Source organism: Triturus cristatus, chromosome 4_2 (assembly GCF_964204655.1).
Source record: "Triturus cristatus chromosome 4_2, aTriCri1.1, whole genome shotgun sequence".
NCBI classification, from domain to species: domain Eukaryota; kingdom Metazoa; phylum Chordata; class Amphibia; order Caudata; family Salamandridae; genus Triturus; species Triturus cristatus.
Window position 1 is genome coordinate 892,022,856 of NC_140586.1, and position 22,985 is coordinate 892,045,840.

The following is a 22,985-nucleotide window of genomic DNA, read 5'->3' on the forward strand; positions in this document are numbered from 1 at the left end:
ACAAAAGTCAAGGGGATGAGCCAAACACATCCTGCTGCACACGGAGAGGCTGCAATTCCCCATAGAGCCTGTTGTTGTGATGTCCAACACTATGTCCACCCGTAGTATCCGCAATGTTTCAGAGGCAAGGTTTACACACATTGATGCCCTTATCAGACGCCACACTCCACTACAGATGACAGTCAAGAAGGGTGACTATCATGTCATGGGAGTGATGCTACATGTTATATGCTCCATGGTGAGAAGACATGTATGCATGGTACCACAACATGCACAGAAGCAGGCCCACACATTCCCAACCCATACCACCACCAAAAAGCCTTGCTGCAATCCTTACCCAAACTGACATTTCCACATATCCGTGCATGGAATGCTGATTCAGCACACGTTGCAATCCTCATGAGGAATGGCAGGAGGACAGGGATGACACGAGCAGACAACATGCGCAAAAACCTGGGAATGACAGACACACAAGAAGTCACTTAAAACAATTCTCGCCACACACATGGACATTTACAAAACATGAACAATGTTGGACACATGTAAATTTCAAAGAAAGTCTCTCCGCAAAACTGTGTGGCATGACATCATCACTCGAGTGACACATCAGAACACACATCAAAGTCACTTTGCATTCAGTCAGCTGGACACACACATTGCAACACATGCCACTCAATGCTACAAGCTTGCACACTCATACCCAGTGACTCACCATTATGAGAAGAAGTTGCGTATGAGCTGACTCCGGATATCATCCTCCTCCTCATCACTAGCCACGTGAGCAAGCCCTTGATCCTCCACGGGTGGATGTTCCTGCTCATCTGGATCCAGGATGAGTGGCACTGCCTTCTCAACTGCCATGTTGTGCAGCATGCAGCACACGAGGAAGATTCAGCAGACCTTCTCCGGGGCATAAGGGAGGGACCCGCCTGTCTTGTCCAGGCACCGGAATCGGCTCTTCAGGAGTCCAAACGTCCTCTCAATCACTCGCCTGGTCTGCCCGTGTGCATTGTTGTACCGGTGATCTGCAGCTGTTCTTGGGTTGCGGAGAGGTGTCAGCAGCTATGGCATGTTGGGATAGCCAGAGTCATTTGTGGCACCCTGCTACACCTCATGATGTAGGCATTGTGTGCTGATCCTGGAAAACGTGCACAGACATGGCAAATCAGCATGTTAGGAAGACACACCACAAGGGCATTTATCGAGTGGTAATGTTTTCTATTGCGATAGGCTTGTTCCTGTGCCTGTGGTGGTACCAAAGCCACATGTGTACCATCAATGGACCCAATTACATGGGGCATCCCTCCCAGGGCATAGAAATCACCCTTGACATCTGGCAACTCCTTAGGAGTAGAAAATTGGATGAATTCATCAAGGTGCTCCAACATGGCTGCTGAAACATCACGCAGGACACGGCTGAACATTGTCTGTGACATCCCACCCACATCAGCTATGGTGAATTGAAACGTACCTGTGGCAAAAAAATGTAGGGCTGCCTTCACCTTCATCTTGGGGGTCAGCGCAGTAGGGTACCTGTGTCGCGGTTGGAGGTGTGGTGCCAGCCTGTCGGTCAAGTCCTCAATCAACTGTTGAGTGAATCTGTAACGTCGGATGCAGGCACGTTCCCTCATGGCACCCAAGACTGGCATTGATCTTGGGACAGGCTGTGCCCTGCAAGACATTGTTTGTAAGAGTGAAGATTGAGAGTCTGCCAATATCAATGTCAATGAACATAGCACATGCTACACTGCTACTACACATCAGGGAACTATGGAGTCGGGTGTGTGCAATACATACAGGACACATATGCCAGCTTGCTGGCACTCCTACACAAAGCCAGATACACCTGTTGATTGTCAAGTCTACATGACATGCCCTGAAATGAGTTGGTGGCCAGTCTGAGTGAAGAGCCACAGATATCACCGGAGTGACACACATCCACATAGCTGCATTGGAAGGATGTCATCTCATCCAGACAGCTGACTGCAAGGCACACGCACAGGTCAGATGGAATGTCAAATGTACATATCAAACACATTGCGATGAAGGGGTACACGTGACAAAAGAAAGACACAGCCATTGAGACAACGCAGACATGTATGACTGGGAAAATATGATGTCCGATGCACACAGACCCTACAGCGGTGGGAATCCACATGTGGCATGGTGTGCGTAGATGTGTTCCATGCCCATCTCCACACAGACCCATGTTGGATGCACCAACAGCAGATGCAGTTAACGGAACACTGACATCCAGCTCATGGGAACGCATGACACACACCTGACATAGTCACAAATGGGCACGCTGATCGTGACATGTCAGTTGATAGAGTGTCCCTGGCATCAAGAGACAGGTGCGGGTGTTGATGACTGTGCCATCCCACTGCTTCTGTGCATGACACAGTTGGACTACAGACACACATGTGGCAAGTGTCAAGGTGATGTGTGCCACATAGTGCCCCATCACACATGACATGTGTCCACAGGTCATCACACATCAATTGTGCAACTAGATGAGATGACCTGTGCAATATCACTGGCTGCCACACCTAGGGCCTGCACATGACAGTATGCAATGACAAGTACTTGATGGACATCCTTGTGCGACTCGTAGCCCTCCATTCCTGGCATGTGTGCGCCTGTATTACCATTGTAAGCGTGTGAAATGCGTACCCGTACGTGTGAACTAGTGCGTGCCTGTACTTGTCAGACGCACTTTACTACTAGTGCGTACCAGTACATGTCAAACGCACTTTACTACTAGTGCGTACCCATACGTGTCAAACGCACCGTACACCCGCTATCATCGCGTGTGTACGCTTCGTTTCACCATTGTACTTGTGCCGTAGGGGTACGTGTGAAACGCACCGAACACCCGCTATCATCGCGTGTGTACGCTTCGTTTCACCATTGTACTTGTGCCATAGAGGTACGTGTGAAACGCACCGTACCTGTTTGTGGATTTAAAAATTACATAGGGGACACATAAGGGACAAGTATTAGGCCCTAAATGCATGCTGGTTGTCATGGAGACAGAGTTTTCAGTTGAAAAGTGTCGATCATGTGTCCTGGAACAGTCAGTTGGCCACAAAATACAAGGTTGCAAAGTGGTTGTTGACTTGACATGATGCTCAAAATTTGAACGATGAGAATGCTGTCATTGGTGTATGTTTAAAGTCATTGGTGTATGTTTAAAGGGATTGGAGTAAACGTAGGATGTGAATGAGTCTGACCAATCACTATGTACTCCTCTAAATGAATGCCCCTCAGCAAGACAGATATAAGGCAGCCAGAACCCATGAGAGGGCACTTGCCTGCACAACTCTCCAGTCGACCACACTGCTGCTGTCTCTGCTTCCTCTGGACCATGTCACGTACTGTGGAGAGGGCCCAGCCATTCACCCTAGAGGAGAATGAGGCCTTGCTGGACTGCCTCCTCCCACAGTACACCAAGCTGTATGGGAGACCAGGGGAGCAGGTGAGTGCTGAGTCCACTACCTTTGCCTATGCACCTGTTGTGTGACTGTCAATATTGTGTCCAGGTGGGACAGACATGTAATGTTGTTTAGAGTGGGTCCCAGGGGGGACATGCTTATGTCTCTCATGCACAGCATGATGTAGTTCCTGTGTGCACTCCTCACTTGCATTGTGCTTACTGTGACATTCACTGCATAGTGCATGACACTTTCAGCCTGGCAAATCCTTGGTGGCTTTTTTTCCTATTGTCCTGAGGTGATTCAGGGGTCCCCCCCGGTGGGACAGGTGACTGTACCCACAGATGTGTATGAGTTGAGTGGACCTGTGGTGAGAGTGTCCAAATGATGTGTACGACCTCATCGACATTGATGTCTGTGAATGTTTCTTGTCATGTGGGTGAGTGTCTATGTGAAGTGTTGCACCACAGCTGCATGGAGGAGGCAACAGATCTACCCATCTGATGTGACAAGTAAGCCGTGCTGTGTGTCTGACTTGCAGAGCTAGCATGACACCTGTGACACCCCACTGGCAAGTGACACATGTGCAGAGTGAGGGTGGTATCCACTGTTGTCAATGACAGGCGAGTGATCTGTGCTTGGGTGTGTCTGTCTAGTATGCTGATGTTGCGTCAGTGGAGTGGGACATGTGACTGCTTGGCATGTGCTGCCATTCAGCCTGCTGTTGCATGTGCTGCACAGTGTGTGGCATGATCAGTGAGTGTGTCGCACCCCTCATGCCAACCTGTTGACTTTCAATGCCATGTAGTGCATTGGGGCTTGCACACAGGCCAATTTCTTATTGTGTATGATGTAATTCCTGTCTGCATCCTATGCCCTGTTCAACATTTCAATGATGTTCAAATGTGTGTCTCTGGGACATGGAGCAGGTGTATTGATGTTGTGTCACTTTGTCATCCTGACAGGTAACTGCCTACAAGAAGGGGGTGATCTGGAAAAACATCGTCAGGGCCATGAGATCTGAGGGGGAGCATAGTCGGCAGCTGCCACAGGTCCGCAAGAGGTGGCAGGACATCCAGTGCTGGACCCGGCGGATCGCCCGGGTACAGCTGGGGCTCGACAGTCCTCGCCCCCACGGCGGCCGTCGACGCCTGACCCCCCACATGAAACGTGTCCTGATGGTGGTATTCCCTGAGCTCTATAGGCAGTTACAGGAGAGACTGCAGCAAGGAGTGGGTAGGTACATGGCTGTTTGTCGTGTTATATGTCGCCAGCTTTAGGAAGTGCTCTGTAGCCTGGATACAATCCCAGAGTTTATATGTGTAGTGCATTTTCGGTTCCCCAATGTCACCTGGTGCTCTTTTTCATCCCTTCCCCTCCTTGACATGTGTCCCCTGGTCTGTGTGTAATCACATTTGCACATGGTCATCTAGGGTGCCAGTAAATCTAAGTGCACATTGCTTTCTGCATCATGTGGGAGGGTGGTCTGTGACTTGTGTTGGTACCTTGCCTGTGCCATGACCTGTTCACTATGTTGGGGGTCCATATTTGTTGTCACTGATGATGATTCTCAACATAGGAGTGTGAGCTTTCAACTGAACACCCTTGCAGCATGCATGACCAATGTTGTGGCCTCAGACATGATGTGCATGAGTGGGAGATATGCATATTGCCATGACGGTTGAACATGGTACAGTCCGCTCATTCCAGGACCACGGAGCAGTGTGTCCACTACAGTCCCCTGAGACACCTGGCCTCCTAATCATGTGTGTCATACAACACTGTGCACATTCTCTGTGTGTGCTGCATAGGTCTGCCTCCGTGGCATTGTTCCCTGGCCTAGTTAGTATTTTGCAAAAGTGTGCTACATGTGTCCACTGGACAGGAATACACCATTTTGCTTGTGCATACTCACACTGGGCAGTGCCTGTGTGGCTATTCACAACAATCTGTTGATGGCTGTTTGTCACACATATGTGTTGCCAGCCCCACGAGGTGATGTTGTGTAAATGAAGCTATTTTTCCAGCACAGTTATTGTAACCCGGAATAAGAGGTGTCACTTCTTGATCTGTATCAATCACATTGACTCAGGTATGGGGTGGGGTGTGCGGGAGAGGCATACATGTGCAATCCTGATTTTTCATTACCAGGTCTGACTTGTGTGTGAGACTTGGCTGTACAAAGAATCACTGTGCAGTGCCCCTGTGATGGTGGCCAGTGCTTAATGTTCATGCTTTGCAGCCTGTGTCAGGTTTTTAAATACATGATTCCTGCTCATACATTTTTTGCACCTGTGTGTAGTTCAGATGCAACGCAGTTTGGACTATGTGTGCTGACATTTGTGTGTACATTCTGGCTTGCCATGAGGGTGTCCCCACAGTACAGCAAGGCTTTTTTTTTTACCCAATTGCAGGCCCATTAGCTGATGCATTGTCCTGGGTGTGGACATGTGTGCCAGTCAAGATGACAGGCAGTAGGTCATATGTGTAGCCAACTGTGTCATCAGGTAACGGATGGCCATGTGACAACTGACATAATTCAAGTTGTTACTCTAAAAATATTGTACCTTGGCACTCACAGCACTTGTCAACAGTTCTTCATGATTTAAATGTGGTAATTTGATGATTTGTGTTAAGAACACTGATGTACCTGCATGAAAAAAGTCTCCCAAGGAAGTGCACACCAAACGACATTTCCACTTTCATGGAACACACTGGCACAATTTCTAAGAAGCCACTGTTAGAATTAAATGGTGTTGCGGATTCTCCATATACATGTTCCCACAGTGCTCTTGATTTTGTGAGACTCCTTTGTGGTTGGTGATACAAACTAACGAGTCTCAAGACATCAAGACCTCCGTGGGCCCATGTATATGTACTTTCTGCAACACCATTTATTTCTAACAGTGCTTCTTAGAAAAGGTGCCAGCTTCTTCAATGACAGTGTAAAAGTACTTTTGTGTGCACTGCCTTGTGCGACATATTTCATGCAGGCACGAGTGTTCTTTTCACGAAATGGCCAATTGGCACATTCAAAACATGTAGATTGGGTAAAGTATTGTGAGTCCCAAGGTACCAACATTTGTTCGTTTTGTGTTCCAAAGGACTTACAGATCTCTGAGTGTGGTGACACCTTGAGTATTGAGGTGTGTTAGTTTACCTTGAGTGCATCACTACTGTTTCTTTCAGGCTAAACAAGAGGTGTCATGACTTCATTGTATTGCTGTGCTCACCGGTTCACAGACACTAGCTTCTCAGTGTATTTCTCATTCAAGATGTGGCCTTTTGTGTTCTTTTTTTCCTTGTGTCCAAGTGGCATAGCGGGTCTACCAACTGGGCAGTACAGGGCTTACCTATGTGCGGAGTAATCCAGCTGTTACTCATGATGCATTGCCTGATATGCACTGTGACCAATTGTTCTTGTGCTCATGTGTCAGATGTATACAGGTGACTGATGCATTTCGGTTTCTTCTCCTTGCCCACAGCATCATCATCCGTGACCGAGGAAGACACCTGCATGGACCTGGAGGAGGGACCCAGCGACAGTGGCACCAGTGCTGTGGATTCAGAAAGACCCAGTGGCACGGAGGGTGAGGGGAGTCAGTCGGAGGACCTGTCTAGAGGCGAGAGCAGCTACGACGCCGATGGGTCCGAGGATGACATCCTTGAGGAGGCGGAGGCTGCAACACCAACTGGCAGCATCCCCACATCTGTCCCCGCCTCCTCCATTACCATCTCTGCCCTCCCATTTGCTCCCGTCCCATCTGTACGTGCAGAGGCCCACCATGTCTCCTTCGGCCCAGGCACCGCACCCCCTGCCCCTGTCACCCCTGCTGCCCTCAGTGAAGAGTCTGTGGACATACTGCGGCAGTTGCAGGTTGGGCAGGCATTGGTGCTGAATGTCCTCCATGGTCACACTCAACTGCTTACACAGATGGTGTCGTTAATGGAGGGCATGTCAGCAACGATGTCTGACCAACGCAGGTTTCTGCGGTCCATGGACTCTTCCCTGACGGCAGCAGTTTCTCTCCTGCAGCGCTCCGTCCCCCCTTCTAACCCGGACTCATCCACACTGCTCTCTCCCATGCCTGCCCAACGCACACCCAGACAGTCACGGGCACGCACCCCACCAGACATATCCAGCACACCCCCAAGTAAGGCACAGCGCACACCTTCTGGCACGCACACTCAGGGGGATGTAGGCACACCCACAGGGTCTGGGGGCAGACGACATACACGCAGCCACAGTCGCAGTCCGCAGTCCTCACAACCCTGTTCCTCCAAGACCACCCCCCTTAGCTCTCCTGCCAAACTCTCACCCAAGATGATCTATATGGGTGGGCTGGACCTCGCCCCCACTGAGCCACCACCCCACAAGCGGGCGAGGAAGTCCCCGGGCACGGGAGTTGAGTCCCCCACCATGTCCACCCCCTCCCCCAATTGCGCTGCACCCCATCCCTCACCCACCACACCCTCTGTTGACCCTGGGGAATCCTCAGGTGCAGGGGTTCGGATGGAGGCACTGGCAGCGGTGTGCAGCGCCGAGCTCGCATCCACCTTCGGCGCTGCCCCACCCCCTGTGGTGGAGACATCCCCCCCTGCACCCGCAACACCTACCCTTCCCCCTCCTTTCCCTGCGGTGCCTGGTACTGCCACTGATGATGCCCCCCCCCCTGGTCGACAAACCTTGAGGTTCCTTTTTGCAGGCAAGGTAGGGGTGGACGCGGTCCCCTACGTCCTACCTTGGACTCGAAAAATGGACTGGCCATTGGCCTTTGTACATAGTCTCTTTTTAATTAATTGTTTTTTGGTGCTGAATAAAGCCTTTTCTTTTACTTTCAACACTATTGCATTTCAGGTACTTGACGTTGGTGATGAGGCTCCTGGAGTTGGTGTTATGGTTATGTGTTAGGGTTCTGAGAAATATTTTTGTATGATGGTCATGAGGTGGACCATGGTATCTGTGTGCCATCACAATGTCTCTGCAAAGAATCATTAGTAGTGTGTGTTCTTTTTGTTTGGAGACATTGTCCCAAGGAGTGTTCCTTCCTCTGTGGCACCTGACATCTTCCCTGCAACCAGTAGCACAATTGTTGTGCTGACCTGCGTCAACATTTCCTTTGTTGGTGAGGGATACCTTCAACAATGGCCATGCCTGCTCACCGATGTCTCCTGCTGAATCGTCTGTGCCATCCTTGCTAGTCACTGTACTTGTGTTTTGGGTATGTAGGAATGCCTTCAGGGACAAATTGGCCCTTTTCAGCACTATGCATGTGTGTAATCACAGCTTACCACACAAATAGTACTTGTTATGCAGGGTATTTGGGCACCTGACTCACAATTGTGGGCATTGTATCTAGTGGAATGGAACCCTATTGCTTCCATGAGAGACAACATCTTGGTAGCTGGACGAGCACCTGAACATTCCTATCAGTTCTGGGATGTGCGTGACAGTGTGTGTTCCCTTTGGCTATCTTAGTTTTGTATGCAGTTACATGACTATACAGTCTGTTGGCATGAAATCAGGGTGTGTATTGTGCTGCATCCGCCATGGGTGGGTATGCATGTGTTATATGTCCTCACACCCACATGTGGTGTGTCATGCAGTGTGTGAAAGACATCCATCCTCCTGGGAGTGGGACACTGCTGTCAGTGATGTGTTGTAATAGCACTAAAATCATAGTCCAAAGTTAGGGATGCGCCATACCACCATGTAGGTGTGGTCATCTGATAATGATGTACACCCCCCATATCTATGTTCACTGCTGGGAGTCCTCTGCACCCACCCCTCATATTGCAGGCCACTGCTGGTAGTCATATGCACCCACCCCTCATATGTCTGGACACTGCTGGGAGTCCTCTGCACCCACCCCTCATATTGCAGGCCACTGCTGGGAGTCCTCTGCACCCACCCCTCATATTGCAGGCCACTGCTGGGAGTCCTCTGCACCCACCCTTCATTAGTCTGGACACTGCTGGGAGTCCTCTGCACCCACCCATGCACCCCCTTGGAGCAGTACACTGCTGGCCTGGACCTACACACACACCAATATGAAGGTAACATGCTGGGCCAGTCCTCTAAGCCCACATTCCTGGCATGTGTACGCCTCGTATCCCAAATGTAATGGTGCCGTAACGGGGTACGTGTGACACACACCGTACCCACGCATTCATTGCGTGTGTACGGTCCGTATCACAGTTCTACTATGCCGTAGGGGTACGTGTGGTACGCACAGTACCCATGCATTCATTGCGTGTGTACGGTCCGTATCACTGTTCTACTGTGCCGTAGGGGTACATGTGGTACCCACCGTGCCCACGCATTCATTTCGTGTGTACGGTCCGTATCACTGTTCTACTGTGCCGTAGGGGTATGTGTGGTACGCACCGTACCCACGCAATCATTGCATGTGTACGGTCCGTATCACTGTTCTACTGGTGCCGTAGGGGTACGTGTGCAACGCACCATACACGTCCACTTCCGTTGTTGCGGTACGCAGGGGTTGCTGGCCACGCCCCCCCAAGTGACCAGACCCTGGTGGTAATGTATGGCCTCCATATTATAGGTTTGGCTTTGAGTATGGGGTTTGTTTCCTGCCCCTCACCCACACCCTGGCCCCTGGGTGTTGTTCTCACCTTCTGCGGCGTGTGCGTCGGGTGCGGTGCACCAGGTCGTAGGCCAAGAGGACCGGGAAGACACGTACGACGGGGTTCATAGCGTGTACGTCGCGTACCGGGGCTCCGTTGCGTAGCGGTTCGCGTTGGACTCTGCTTTTCCGGCTGTGTTTGACTCCCGTAAAAAAAGAGCCATACGGACTGACGTAGGGACGAGTTGTACTTGCTGGGCCGGAAACCGCTGCCTGAATACGTCTGGACGTCGCGTACAGGCTGTTTTGGATCAGAATTGTAGGTTTTTTTTACACGCACGGTCTTTTGTACGATTCGTACGGAAATAGGCTTTCTGTACGAATCGTACTTCCTAGGTTGTAGGGACAGTTTACCGGGTACGAGTCGTACGGAGAAAACGCTCCGTACGACGATTCGTAGGGCCTTTTTTCCAGGATTGGAATCGGCCCCTATGTAGAAACATGCATTGCAACCGAGTTAAACGCATTGGAAATTGCTAAATTACTAATACCTGATTAATGCCCCGGGTTTCACAAAACTTTATTGGTTATATACACATATACAATTATACACAAGTTACATATAAAAACGCTGGAATATGCACTGTAACCGAGTATAAATGCATGGAAACCTCAGTTTATCAATTGCCTACTAATATGATAACTTTATTTGTAGGAACACTTTTATTACTCCAGAAATTTCCATGCACGTATAGTAGAATACTACATTTCCCAGAAGTCAGTGCTCCTTGTAGGCACCGGAAAGGGAATTTGCCGGCAGAGAAACGTTATCCGATCAAGAAGAGACGCACGATACACGCCCTCCGAAATTCACAAGCTCGAAAAAAAACAAGGGGGCAGATTTATGTTTCCTGGCGCATCCCTGCAAATCAGCAGGGATGCGCCAGGAAAGATGCGTCACGAAAGTTTACCCTTGTGCCACAATAGATGAGCCGCATTTACAATGCAGCGCATCGTGGCGCAAGGATAAACAGATGCGTAACGCCTCTGATGGCGGAAGGTTGGCGCATTGCTGGAGTTGCGTCGCAAGCGCGACGCAGCTCCAGCAAGGCTCGGGAGTGCCCTATTGTTGCAATGCTGCGTCAATCCTTACGCCTGCTTCAAGTAGGCGCAGGGTTTTGACGCAGCATGGCCGTAAAAGTGACTGAGTGAAATCTCATGTCCCCCCCCTGTGCAGATACGCCAACATTTGGCGCAAGCTTTACAACGTGACGCATCTCCCTAAATGCGTCATGTTGTAAATGGGGCGCAACATGGCACAGGGTTTACGCCGCCGCTGCGTCTCAACAGTGATGCAACGGCGGCGTTAAAGTGGCGCAAGTCCGTTATAAATCTGCCCGAAGGTATTTAAAATGCCGCCGTGCCATTGATGATACTCAGCGGTGGGCGGTGTGTGTACGATAGGTAGCCAAATGGTGTCCGACCTTTGACAAAGTAAGTAAGATGCATGAAAGGAATGAATGTGGTATTTTAACTTTTAACTTACAAACGCAATGATATTTATCGTGGTGACTCCGTATGTAATGAGTGAGAATTGTATAGACAACATTGAAACATCACCAAAAAAAGAAAACGCGCCTTGATAAAAAAAAACACGAGGTACATGAAAATTCCCGTGTGTGCAGAAACGCAAATGGAAGAGAAAAAACCAAATCAGAGATAACGTAGGGTTACCCGTTTTAACCGTTTTAAACATATGATGACGGTAGAGGATGCATGCAGGCATAATAGGTCCATACGGAGAGAGGGGGGTAAAAACAAAATTGCAGCAAAAATCCAGTATGATTACTCATTTATTTTAACCTACCAAAAGTATGACATCATAATTAGATTGATAAGGATGTTGAATCTCCAAGGTGTATTACAGTATAGTGAAAACAAGTGAACACCACGGAACAACTCACGGCAGAGATACTTTCTAAGGAAACAGTATGTGGATCAATTGTTTTCTGTTGTTTGGGACATTACGAGCGAGGTAACAGTGGATGTGTAGACAAAAGAAACATAAGATCGCATATGGGAACAGAGATTAGATAGCACCCTTGAACAACGATGTAACACGTAGATACAACTACCAAACTTACTTAAAGGAGGGTCTTTTTAATTTCTCCTTTGTTTAGTGTGTGACTACAAGACGACACCATAGCACACAAGACCCGCATGGTGCAAAGTAGCACCATACAGTAGGTGAGAATAGCAAATGAAAGTTTTAATATGCACTCTCTTGCATGAAATGATACCCAGACCATTACTATGGGTGTAGGTTCCAATTGATCCACAAGTGTGTGCACCATTTAGCATGCCTTTTGAAAGATTAACACATATGATGGAGAGTATATAAAGTTTTGCCATATGTTTTAATAGAGTGAGTATAAGGACTTACACTATTGGTTTTTAACCTCAGCTAGCATACTCACGGAAATCGCTAATGGGAAACAAAATTATTTTGGAGGTAGTAGCACTGGTGACGTATTAGCTCACAGAAAATGTATTGCCAAAAAATCACTCTGACCTAGTGCATTTAAAAAGTCACGGTGTGAACAATATATGTACAATTTATCTATATTAGATCTCCGAATACTGATCTATTTGTCCGAATATCTTTGTTTCTTTTTGTCTTTTAGAAAAACTACTGAATGAATAAGGAATGTAGGTGAGTGCAATAGGCCTCTTTTGTGTTGCGCATGAAATAAATGCTAAACATAAGGCAGGGACACTGAAGAGTAGACATCCTAGCCCTGAAGAAGGGCCCAGACCCGGTAAAGCTATTATCGAGGGCCAAAACATGTTTGAATTTGAATAAATTGCATTAAAAAAAACTGTTGACTTCACGTTTTTATCATATACCCCAGGTACCCTAGGAATAAAATACAGTTTTTGGGTATACCTGGAGGTATTTTTAGTATATCACCTATCTGGTTCCCTGCATAACCAGTTGTTACTTTATATAAGAACTCCCAGAACATCTTTGGTTGAGTCCACCCAGGTAGTACCATCTTACCTGGGTGTGGAAAGACGCCAGTGATGAAGCATGTCACTATTAGTGAGTGAGGCGTCTTCTCCAATATCTCTGGATATCCCATCACTTCGAGTGGTTATAGGACATACCAGTTGTTCAGGGATCCCCCCGGTAAGAAACTGATTTTCGAAAAACTGTATATCCCTTTGGAAAAACAGTATATAGCAGTTGCCTTTAGTGATAGTGGAATAGGCAGAGACACATGCTGGTCGCACAAGGGGCGTGCACTGTGGCACAACGGTGTATGCAGGATTGGCACAAACGGAAAGTTAAGAATAGACACGTGTGTATGGAGACAGTACATGTGACGAGGTGTATGGAGGATGGGCAAAGAGGAGCTATGCAGATGACTCAGGGAGAGTGTGAAAGGTAGGTACAAGAGAGGCATGTAGAAGAAACGGCAGGGTGTGCAAGTGGTGTATGCAGAGTAGACACGGGTAGGGTATGCAGGGGTAGGGGTACGCAAGGTGGGCACTGGAAGGACATATAGAGTTGGCACAGGAGGGGCAAAAGGCACTCTTGCCGTATTTAATGACCAACAAACCTCAGCCCTAGGCCCACACCATTGTACCAACATCACTGGGTGTCGCAGGCTTCCTTGCTCACAGCAGCCATCACACAGACCTTTTTCACCCATTCTACAATAAATCTTACCCCACCCTCAGCCCCCGACTCGACAGCGTTACCATGGCGACAGCACCAGTGAGGTTTTCCACCTCGGATGCCAAGTGCTTCTGAGAGTGCCAAATATAGGAAACGCTTTCCAAGGCAAGGGGGTCTGGTGTGTCCGGGGTACGCACACTGTTTGAAGAGAAGACAAGTGTAAGCACACCCTCTGCATGAGCTCTCAGCACGCGCCATATCCCCAAGCAGCGCTTATTCCTCTGCAGACCTCCCCCCATCGAAAGATGTACCGCATGCAACCGTATAAATAGGCAGATGTGCAGGGATTTACTCCAGATTCAAAAATGCACTGGCAAAGCCGCCAATATACTGCTTTAATAGTTCAAACCATGTGAACACATATATTCAGAAATGCCTTTTACAAACGTTACAATCATAAATACTGCTATCACAATAAAACCTGCCCTATTTGCTTTGACAGCATGTTAAAAAAGAAGCACAAAAAGATTGTTCATTGTATGGAATATATAGGAGCCAAGAAAGTAGATGTGCCACAGTGTGATGGTACTCAGATTTGTAATAGTCCGGATGGGGAACTCATTTTCTGGGGATCACTCTCTTTGTTAAGTGGGGAAACTGAGATTAGAATGTTAATGCATTTTAGTTTCAGCAGGACTTCACCTATGAACTTACCCTCTGCAGCGGGCTCTATGTGTGTTTGCAGCTCTAGTCTCTATGCTTCTCAAATTTGCTTGAAAATGCACCATTTACCCACTCTTTTTTCAACATTTTCTTAGGGGGAAACCCCCCCCAAACCCCCCTTAAGATGTTCGGGCTCGCTCACTCACCACGGTGCACTCCAACAGAAAGATTACGCCTCACCACTTTCAAATGTCACCAGCCGCCACTGGGTGCGGATGTCGTCTGTTGCGGCGAGGAGGGTGGTTTCCGTACTGTGGTTTCTTCTGAAGCCAAATTGGGAGGAGTTGGGGATGTTGTGCTCTTCGATGAATGCGGCGAGTTGGCTGTTGATGGCTTTCTCGATTACTTTAGCTGGGAACGGGAGCAGGGAGATGGGTCTATAGTTTTTGAGGTCAGTGGGGTCCGCCGAGGGTTTCTTCAGGAGGGGGTTGATCTCAGCGTGTTTCCAGCCATTGGGGAACGAGGTGGTGGCCAGGGAGTGGTTGACGGTGTGGAAGAGCATGGGTTATGTTATGTTATGTTATTGACTTTTATAGAGCGCGACTGTTACCCGAAGGTGTCCTGGCGCTATTGAAAAAAGAAGTCCATCCTTGGTCCGAACCGGGTAGGTGTAAAAGGTCTTTAGAGCGTAAATAGCCATGTCTTGAGGGCCTTCCTAAATTCCAAATGATTAGTGATGTTTCTAAGGTATAATGGAAGTGTGCTCCATGCCTTTGCTGCTTTCACTAAAAAACTTCGTCCACCCCAATTCGCTTTTTTTGCCAATGGGACTGAAGCTAATTTTGCCTCTGAAGACCGCAACATTCTTCTGGGTGTATACCATCGAATGTGCCTTATCAAATGGGAGGTTCCGCTTCTGTGTAGGGATCTATGCGTAACGCACATGGCTTTAAACAGAACACGTTTTTTTACTGGTAGCCAATGTAGCCTTTTGATCTCAGCCGAGATTGTGGCATATTTAGGAATCCCAGAGATCAATCTGGCAGCTGCGTTTTGCAATAATTGTAGTTTTCTCAATAGTCCCTCCTGAATATTTAGGTATAGGCTATTACAATAGTCCAATCTTGATAAAACCAGGGTTGAGATAACTATCCTTTGAGACTCTTTAGGTAACAGAGGCAATATCTTTTTACAGGACCGCAATCTGTGCGAAGTGGCAGAGACTACCGCGTTGACTTGATCTTTAAAGGAGAGCTTATTGTCAATAATGATTCCTAGATTTTTTACTTTTCTACATGGTGTTGGCAAAGGTCCCAGTGAATCTGGCCACCATTCTCGTGTCCAGAAATTTGGATCATTTCCAAAGAGCACCACCTCAGTTTTGTTAGAGTTTAGTTTGAGGCAGTTCTGGGTCATCCAGCTGCCTACTGCCGTCATACAATCCTTGAATCCGGATGCTGTACTCAGAAGTCCCCCAGGGAGTAGAGAGACCACGATCTGAGTAGAACCCAAAGGATTCTACCAGAGGGGCCAATTGTTTTACATACATATTAAAAAGTGTCGGACTGATAGACGATCCCTGTGGGACACCACAAGGAAAGGAGAACGATTTGGCAGAAAAGTCTCCCAGAGTGACAGTTTGTACTCTATCAGCTAGGAAGGACTAAGGGGCATATTAACAACGAGGCGATACAAAATTATCGCCGCTTTTGCGGCCGTTTTCGGCCGAAAAGCGGCGATAATTTGATCGCATTATTTACAAGGACACGCTATCGCGTGTTTCCTTGAATCAGCTCCTGTTTAGTTTACGCCTCACTTTGCATCTCTAATGAGATGCAAAGTAGGCGTTCCCTGCAAAAACTAAGGGAAAAGGATCTCTAACTGCCCTACTCCGTATTTACAATACGGCCCAGGACACCCTTAGCGATGTAAAATACAGCGTTAACCACTGTTATCGCCGGTATTTTACGTCTGCTAATTTTCATGACTACCCTATCTATGACATGGGAGGTGGATTCCGTGGCTGAATCCACATCTCCCTATCGTCAAGGTTTCTTCTATCGCTGTGGGAATATCGCTGGTTTACCAGCGATATTCCCGCATAACGCCACTTTTGATGTAAACTTTATCCCTCTGGAGTAACGCGTTGTTAATAACGCGTTATCCAGGCGATAAATTACAGCGATAGGCAGCGATAAATATAAAAGCGCTAAGCGCGCTTTGCAATATTTATCGCCGTCTGTTGCTGATATGCCCCTTAATAAGTTTCCAAGCTGTCCCTTTACCTCCAATCTCATGTAGTCGGTCCATCAATAAGCCGTGATGGACCGTATCAAAGGCCGCGGATAGTTCTAACATGATCATTGCTGCCTTTCTTCCTTGCTTCAATATAGATCTGATTTCCTCGGTTGATTTGAGAAGCGCTGATTCAGCGCTATGTCCCCCTCGGTAACCATACTGTGTAGGATCCAGCACTTGACCTTCTTCCAGGAATCTACTAAGTTGTGTATTCAATATTTTTTCAGCAATTTTTGCAGGTAAAGGGAGCCTGGATATGGGCCTGAAATTATTTGATTCGTTGGGATCCAAATGTGGTTTTTTCAAAAGTGGAAGGACTGATGCTAATTTCCATGCTTTAGGGAAATAGCCTTTTTCAAACATTATATTAATGATGGTAGTTAAAATTGCTGAAACTGGTTCAGGAGCTAATTTCAGTACTGATAAGGGGCAGGGATCCATTGGTGAGCCTGATCGGGTTTCCTCCAGAATTTTTCCAACCTCGGAGACTGAGACAGGTATACAATTGTGGAACTGAGCCTTATTGCTATTTAAACTATTTATATCTGCCAACCCAGGTAAGGGTGTCACATTTGGGGAGTGTGAAAATGTGGAAAAGATGGCTTCCACCTTATCAAAGAGGGATTTGGCTATCTTGTCACAAAGTTCTTGACTTGCTTCTATAGGTGGAGAAGCTGGATGAGCCAGAACTGTGACTGTTTTCAAAAGTTCTTTAATGGAGTTTTTTGCATCGTTGATTTTAATGGGTGCGATCCTGCGTCTACGCGCAGTGTGTGTATGGCACTTTAGGTGTTTGTGCTTTATATATGTTGGTCCTCTACGTACGACTTTTGTTACAATATGTCCTTGTATTTGTTACCTGCTGGTCATTACTATGTATTTTTGTTGTGCGTATTGATGTTTTGTCAAGCAGCATCAATAAAAACCCTGGGCATAATACTACGCTAGCGGAACATGCGTAGTTTGCATTACCATGCGTTTGTACTACTTCACACTACGCAAAATGCACATAGCAAAACTGTGCTAAAACATGTAATGTAACAGCAAAATCAACAACACCCACAAATACTTTGAAAAAACAATGTTACATGCTAAAAGACATATAACCAATTTACAAAAGTGAACTTTGAGAATGGAATGTTAGGCAATGAGAGAGGTGATGATTTTGGGGTCCCCCCTAACCTAGGGGGAGGACCAAGCGGATCCCTTGAACACAAAGAGCATATAATGCTGGTGAATGATTCAGTGGTGGTCCCTTACTCCTAGGACCACCCCAAGCACAGTTATGGTCAAAAATACAATCCCCACCGAAGGCCCTGCAAAGCATTATGGGCCGAGATTAGCAGTGGGCAGTGAATATTATAGTGTCCAATATCAAAATAATTCTACAAAGAGCTGCAGTTCAACTAGTTGTTACTAGCTGTCCCTCACGAGTCAAATGCAAAAGCAGATGTGCTTTTTGTTTTCAAGGCATCTGCTTCGTTCTCTCCCTAGGTTAGGAAGGATCTCAAAATCATCACCTCCCTCACTGCTTGTTAATTTACCATTTTCACTTTTGTGAAATGACTATATGCATTTTAGTTTATTAAAACAGATATTTATTTTATCATAACTTGCACTGTGCACTTATTGCACAGAGCAGACATGCACACAGTACCAATTCACGTAGCAATGTGTTCGCCCAGGGTTAATCAAGAACCATACGTCCACTATAATGCGCACGTCATGACACAGTATTGGGCCCTTCTCAATCTTTCTTTATTATGAGGTTGCAAGATGGGTTCCATTGGGTAGTAATACGCAATTAGTAGAGGTGCTCTTTGATTGCCATTAATGTACGTACTGGTGGTGACCCATGCTTCGTCTATTTGCTCTTTGGGGTGTGTGTTCCTGTCCTGGTGTTTTACTGGCATTTAGGGGTATATAGCGGGGCCACAGATTCATTTTGTTTGCTGTGTTTGTCCTTGACTTCTTCTTCCCTCCCGGGATTTGGGCCTGCGTTCCTTATGTCCTGTGTACTCCTGTTCCTGGCTGCTCTCTGTTGTTGTGTGGGGTTTGTCCCGGTTGGTCCCTGGTCGGACGTCCTCTGGGGGTTTCCGGGGGCTGTGGGCCGCTACATGGCTGATGGAGGTGGCTTGTGGTTTGCACCTGTCTGTCCGTCTCTGGGCTGCTTCGGTAGTCTCCTGGTGGGCTTTTGCTTCTGTTTCTGCTCCTGGTGGGCTTGCCTTTTCTTGTCCAGGGCCACGACTGTGGCTCCTCCTCCTGCTCCCTGCCTCGGCAGGCGGCTCTTGCGCCCCCATCCTGGCTGTGCTTCTCCTTGATTCTTTGGGGTTGGGGCTTTGTTAGGGCCTTCTGTTGCCCCTCCTCCCATCCTGGGTGGCGTCTGTCACAGTTCCTTGGGTCCTGCCTACTGCCGGGCTGCTCCGGTTGTCACCGGTTGTCGGTTATTGGGCTCTACTGCTCATGTCCGAAGTGCTGTGGCTCTTTGGTTGGTCAACTACCTTTGGGTGGTGACTGCTTGGTCGGGCCAGGGGTTCAGCGCACACCTCTGCTGGGGTGTGCGTTTTGGCCTTTTCTTGAGGGGTTGCTTATTGGCTCTCTCGCTGGTCCTTCTCCGGCAGGTCCTGTTCATCCGGTAACAGTTTACCGGTGATGTATTGGTGTTTTTCCCATCCTGTTTCTGGTTTTCTGTTTTTTGGTTCCCTTCCTCCTGGTGCCTGTCCCCCTTGGCTGGTTTCGTGTAGCCCCACTGCTGTTCATGTTGGGGTTGTCTACCTCGGTAGGGGCCTTCCAGGGGGCGTGTTTTGGTGTCTTTGTGCCTTGTTGACAGGCGGTGCTTCCCTGGTTCTGTCCCTTGTGGGTCCTCCCCATCCAGTTGGTCTCAATGAGTCTGGGCCTTCCTGGGTTCCGGTTCATTCCCGGCTTTGCCGGTTCCTGTGGGTGTACTTTCTCTTGCCCCGGTGACTCCCTTCCCGCCCTGTCTTCTGGTGCAGCCGGTGGTCTTTCTGGTCTGGTATTCCCTTCCCGTCCTGTGGGGCATGCTTGGTTTGCCGGTCTGTACTGAGTCGGTTGGTACACCTGATGGCGGGTTTCCCGTCTGGATTCTGTTGGCTGTTCCTTGGTTTGTCTGGGGTTTGCCCCTGCCCTGCGGGGGCTTCTTGTTGCTTATCTGGGCAGTTTTTTTACCTGCCTCGTTCTCCGGGGGGTTGCAGGGCCTTCAGCCATACCACCATGAAAGTAGGATCAGGCCTGTTTTGTATCTGAATGGGAGACCGCCTCTGAATACCAGGTGCTGCTGTCTTATGTTTGCCCCTTTGTTTGTTTGACTGGGTCACTTGTCCCGGTTTGAGTCCCCGGTGGGGCCTCTATCTACCTTCTCATCCGGGCTCCCGCCTTTGCGCTTTTCTGTGGTCCTTTTTGCTTACTGGGGTCTGGGCTTGTCTAGCCTGGACGGGGCATTTGACCTGTTGGTGGTGCTCGCCTGGGTGCTTCACCCTTCGTTTCTGCCGCTGCGAGTGTTGGACCTTGGAGCTATGGCTCAATGGTATGTATGGTGCTTCTGGAGGCACAGGCTTGCACAGGGCAAGGGTTTTTATCCTGCCACTGCTTTCGATTTTTCCCAAGGTGGTATATGTTCCAACTGTGCTTTTATTTGTCCGGGGATGCTGGGATTTCCCGGTTCTCCTTCCCCAGGTGGGGCCCTACGCTTCCTGTGCGGAATTTGCATCCTCTTCTTCGTTTCTGGATTTGGGGTGCTGGAGCCTGCTGGCTCGGATTTGCTCCCTGGAGGTGTTGACGTTGCTCAGGCTCATTTCACCCAGCTCTTCTGTCCTTCTCACCATTGGTGTGTTTCTGCCTGGGGCTTTTCCTTCCTGTACCCTCCTTTTGGCTCCATACGGTCTGGTTCCGTGCCTTTTCTGTCCTCCTTCGGTCATTAGTTCGGACAGATTTTCTGGCAGCCCTACGAGTCTCGGGGGTCTGGGTTTTCGGCCCTCCCGGTGTCTCTCAGTCCCGGGCTGGTTCTCCTGCTCCATGGTTGCCCCTCTCTTGGGTGGTCCTTCCACTCCTCTGGTCTTTTAGGTTTGCCTGCTTCATTGGCTTTCCCTTCTGGTCTGTTGGTTTCTTGTGAGTTTCCATGAAGCCGCTTGGCTTTGGGATGTGCTCACTTCGTTAATCATGTGTAAGCCTGGGCATATTACTAGTTTGCAGTACTACGCAAAATGGACGTAGCACAGTGGAAATCTGTGCTCCAACATGTAGCATCAGTGTTGCCAGATTTTTAGACCCGTCACAAGCACAAAGCCGCTCAAATACAAGCCCAAAATAAGCCCAATCAGACCAGTTCGAGCCCAAAAACCAGCCCAAATTAGCAAGTCTCCAATTATGCACAAATTGTCATCAGAAACAATTTTAACGACAAATATACATTCTATTCAATATACAGATGGTGGGAGGGTGTTAACTGGGCACCTGACTTAATGCTATTAATTTTTAAGACCAGTTCTCACTGCGACTTCTAAGAGCCACTGCAGCTCCACTCTGCCTATTGCTTAAAGATTCAGCCCCCCCCCCCCTCCGAAATCAGCTCCAGTTCGAGCGGCAAACAGTGTGCGCCTTGGCATCAGCAACGTGGTGAAGCATGGAGTGTCAGATCCATGCCAGGACAGTGGTAAACAGACGCACGCAGTGCTGCCAGCAGGTGCGTGCGAGGTTGGGTGGCCCCTGCACCACCGTTTTAGAAGTTGGGCTGGCCTACGAACAACCGATGTGGTCAGTTTTGGTTTGGGTGTTAAAACACTCTCTTTACCTACGTCAACTTCCTGGCATCTATCAATATTCATCACTTCCTACAAATAGGGTGACCAACTGGCATGGGTGCAAATTCAGGACTGTGAGTGTAAAAATTCAAGACAAAGGGTCAAAATTCAGGACAAAAATTCAGGACGGGAGGTCAAAATTCAGGACAAAACTTCGGGACAAAAGGTACGTTTTACAGACACATCAAAGGTGGTCGCGTAATAGTGTATAAGTAATTCCATCTATATCCAAACATTCATCCACTTGAAAACGTACGTATCTTTCCATCCATCATTTCACTCATCTATCCCTCCATCCACACTTTGACTCATCCATCCTTTCACCCTATCCATCTGTACACTCATCCATCCACTCTTCCACCCAACCATCTTCTCCTCCATCCAGCCATTTATCCACTCACCCATCCAGCCATCCTTTCACTTACTCATCCATCCACCCAGTTACTCATCCTACCACCCAGTCCCCTTTTCAGTCATCCATTCATCCTCCCTTTCTCTCATCTTTGACCCTTTCACTTAGCCATCCGTCCTTTCTTCGATCCACCCATACTTCAACTCATCCACTCATGAATCCATCCATTGACCCTATCACTCATCCATCCACCCATTCACTCACCGATCAGCCACCCTTTCACTCATCCATCCATCCTTTCGCTCATTATCCATCTATTCACCCTTTCATTCATCCATTCACCCTTTCACTAATCCATCCAGCCATCCACCCATCCCTTCACTTACTCACTCACCCACCTTTTCCTCTTAATTATGAGCTGAGCCTTTGTCTGCAGAGTTGCAGACAGAAGAGGACCATCAAGAATTTCGCCCTTGCTGTCTTCCTAAAGCAAGGGGTGGGGTGGGGAAGGGTTCACTATGCACCTGCACATAGGCAATCTGAAAAAGTGGAAGTCATGAGTAATGCTTGATGCACAGTGCCAGGCCATAAGGTGATTGCGACATGGTGTTTCCAGGGCTTTAAGAGGGATGAAAAAACTGGGGGTCTCTCCAAGGGGCGCGTCTGATGTAATTAATGGTGTTGCTTAAAACAACTAAGCTAAAAATCTGTGCTTAGCATTGTGTGTCACCGGACTGGTATTTTGCCTCTTCTGTCATTGCATCCAGATATATATCACAACAAGTAACGTTACACCTACAACAAGCCAGAACCATTTGCTTTGTTAATGGTTGTTAGTTTCATAAAATAAAAATGCAGCACCATGGCTTAATTGAATATAATATTGAAACTGCACTTTTCTAAAATGATGAGACGGAAAGAATTCCCTGCCCCAATCTCCACTCTGTCTATTGCTTAAAGACTCAGCAACCCCCCCCCCCAAAAAAAAATTCTTACACCCCTCCCCCCGCCCGAAATTTGGCTTTAGTTGCGCCTCTGACTCACTCACCTGAGGTCGGGGAGGGCGTCGAAGTCCGGACTCAGCAACTGTCCTGGGTGACCACCAGTGGACCACAGTGGGCGGCAGCAGCAGGGACACCACATGCGTCCGAC